A 3,622-nucleotide genomic window follows, 5' to 3' on the forward strand; every position below is an offset into this window, starting at 1 on the left:
AAATGATAAGCTACAGCATATGGCACTCGTTAGTTATAAACAGTAGAGTTTATAAAAAGGCAAGAAACAATGAGCAATGTCTCTAATAGTAGGTGGTAAAATAAAATATGATAATAGTGGGAATAAATTGGGAAAATAAACTATGGGCAAATGATCACGTATTATGTAACAGGTCTTCATAAGTCTGCCATGACTGAAGAAAAATGTGTCAGGTGGCAATGAGATTGAATTTCTAGATCCAAGAAGTTTTGGAAAAGCCAGCTGAACATTGTAAATTGCCTGCATTCACTTTTAAAATGTATTTGGAGTCTTAGAAGTCACTGGTTGTCAGGTTAAAGTAATCGTGGAAAATTATTCTCACAGTGTTGCACGGAATATTTCAAATTGAAGGAATGCTCCTGGGGTGTATGTCCATAATCTAGCCTTGCAGGGCTAAGACTTTTTAAGGGAGTGTCACAGTGGCTTTGCTGTGGGATCGGTCTTTGAGATATATCTTTCCTATAGGAACGAACACATGGGAAGCAGAGAAAGCAATAGTGTGTTAAGAAAACCTATAGCAGAATGGGGAAAATATAATTATGCATCTTAGATTAAATGCCCCAATGAAATTCTATAGCGTTTCTATTGTATGGGTTCAGGAGGAAAGAATTTCTATATTGTATGTGCCCACCCATTGATAGATGTCCATACTTGGCCCTGATTTTTGTAACAATGTAAGGTTTTTGGAATCCTACCCATTACTCAAAATTTCATTAAATAAGAAAGCTGAATATCAAGTATGCATTGCACCATGTCTTGTAGCCTTGAATTCATTACCAAAGTATCTACATCCATTGTAGTGATTTAAATTTTATATTACAAATATTCTTATTTTACTGTTGAGAAAATGCCTCGTGGCAGCAAGTAATTTTCAAGAAATATTGTGTGTTGTTTGAGATGGGTCTTTGTCCTGACACGTGTCCTTGGAAAAGCTTTAAACTTAGTTCAAAACGACAGAATGCATTTTTCACTGCAGCATGAGATTTATGCACACTGTCCAGTATTTTGAGAGTTTTCACTGTGTACCACCTATCCAGTTTCCAAAATTTACCACACTGGAGAAAGAAGAGATTTTTGTTCAATATCGTTTTAACTGTCTTCCCTAGAAATGCAGCACATATTTTGCTGTGAACATATCTCGATGAATAATATAATATGACATGAGGGATAATATTAAAAATTTTCAAGATTAGTTCAACATAAGTGTATAAGTTTAGTATACTTCTACAGCACAGCTGTATCTGTGTTGAGAGTATTGGATTACCAGGAGTAACAAGGGCATTGAAAAGGAGATGAGACAACCAAGAAAATCTTAAATTGACCATTTTGCATGAATGCTAGCATTTAAACTTTTTAAAACCAGTTAGAAGTTGATTTTCTCACAGTTTAAGGGGAGAGGCAGGTAAGAAAGTAAAGAAAGTTATGTAATTCTTTGCTTCTACCATTGACCCTTGAACAAGATGGGAGTGAGGCACCAACCTCCACGCAGTCAAAAACCAACATATACCTCTTGACTTCCCAGAACTTAACTATTAATAGCCTAGTGTTGACTGGAAGCCTTCCTGGTAACATACACAGTCGATTAGCACATATTTTGTATGTTGCCTGGTTTATGCTTGTATATATGTATGTGTGTGTTTTGCATTAAATATTGTATTCTTTCCATAAAGTAAGCTAGAGAAAAGAATTATTAAGACAAGTTGTAAGAAAGATAAAGTACTTTTACAGTACTATATTATATTTATTGGAAAAAAATAGCACATAAGTGGGCTTGCACAGTTCGAACCGTTGTTCAAAGGTCAACTGTATTTTTACTAAGCTCAAATTCATGCAAAGAGAGTGGCTTATGAAGTCAGCTGCCTATGATAATACTGATTTTATTATCTGAAATAGAGCAAAATCTAGTCTGTTTTTTATGTTCCTGTTTTAACCTTGGTTTTGATGATTCTAGTCACACAAAGTTTTTACTCACTGTGTAATTGTTACATAAGTCAATACTCACTTTTTAAATGTAACAGTGGAAGGAAGTCTACTATTTTCAGCAACACTCTTAAGAGACCCATCGAGCCTCTAAACTTGTCTTTTCTTCTCTTATGTATTTCAGATTCTGGAACTTATTTTCTGGATAAACTTTTATATTTTGTCCACAGGAATCAAGAAAACCAGAGTAGTAGAGTCACCTTCATTCTGTTGGGCTTCTCAGAATATCCAGAACTCCAGATGCCACTTTCCCTGGTATTCCTGACCATCTACATAGTCACTGTTCTTGGGAATCTGGGTATGATCATGATCATCAGGATCAATCCCAAACTCCACACCCCCATGTACTTTTTTCTCAGCCATTTATCTTTGGTTGATTTCTGTTACTCTACAGTAGTCACACCCAAACTATTAGAAAACTTGGTTGTGGAAGACAGAACCATCTCCTTCACAGGCTGCATCATGCAATTCTTCTTTGCGTGCATATTTGTGGTGACAGAAACCTTCATGTTGGCCGTGATGGCATATGACCGATTTGTGGCAGTTTGTAACCCTCTTCTGTACACAGTTGTCATGTCTCAGAAGCTTTGTTCCTTGTTGGTGGGAGCATCATATTCTTGGAGTATAGCCTGCTCCTTAACATACACATACTTTTTGTTGACTTTATCCTTTTGTGGAACTAGCTTCATAAACAACTTTGTCTGTGAGCATTCTGCCATTGTCTCTGTGTCCTGCTCTGATCCTTACATTAGCCAGAGGGTCATTTTAGTCTCTGCCACATTCAACGAAATAAGCAGCCTGGTGATCATTCTTCCCTCCTATGTTTCCATTTTTATCACTGTCATGAAGATGCCTTCCACTGGGGGGTGCCACAAGGCCTTCTCCACGTGTGCTTCTCACCTGACCGCTGTTACAATTTTCCATGGGACCATACTGTTTCTGTATTGTGTTCCCAACTCCAAAAGTTCATGGCTCATGGTCAAAGTAGCTTCTGTCTTTTACACTGTGGTGATTCCCATGCTGAACCCACTGATCTACAGCCTCAGGAACAAAGATGTGAAAGAGGCAGTCAAGACGTTAATGTTAAATTATTCTTTGATAAAATGTAAAGTCAGAAATATGAATTAGTCCTTTTTTTAGAGTACTGGTAAGACTTGTCCAATAGAAAATCAGTCCATAAGGGTATGATACACTTGTAATTGACAGTCCATAATCTGTTCACTCTAATGTTTAGTGAAATAACTTTAAAATTACATATGATGTTAGGGATAAAAGATTAAACCCAGTGTTTGATTCATAAATTGAAATACAAAAGTGTCTGTGTCAGTATACATGATCATGTAATAGCTCAGAAAAATTTCAGTTCAGTTTAAGTCATGGAAGTGTGGGGTTTTTGAGATGGTCTGAAGAGTTATGGTTTATTACAAGGTAGTTTACTTCTTAATGTAAAAATAGTACCTTAAAAGCTGTTCAACATAGGAGCTCGGGGGTGGCTCCGTCAATGAAGCATCTGACTCTTGATTTCAGTTCAGGTCATGATCTCATGGTTCCTGGGATCGAGGCCCATGTCGGGCTCTTCGCTGACATCATGGAACCTGCTTGG

General features: G+C 37.0%; 1 pseudogene; it reads left to right on the forward strand.

Moving 5' to 3' along the window:
• Positions 1–2,187: 2,187 nt before the first annotated feature.
• Positions 2,188–3,128, forward strand: LOC101095855 (annotated as a pseudogene).
• Positions 3,129–3,622: the final 494 nt, after the last annotated feature.

The sequence above is a fragment of the Felis catus genome, chromosome D1 (genome assembly GCF_018350175.1).
Source record: "Felis catus isolate Fca126 chromosome D1, F.catus_Fca126_mat1.0, whole genome shotgun sequence".
NCBI lineage: Eukaryota > Metazoa > Chordata > Mammalia > Carnivora > Felidae > Felis > Felis catus.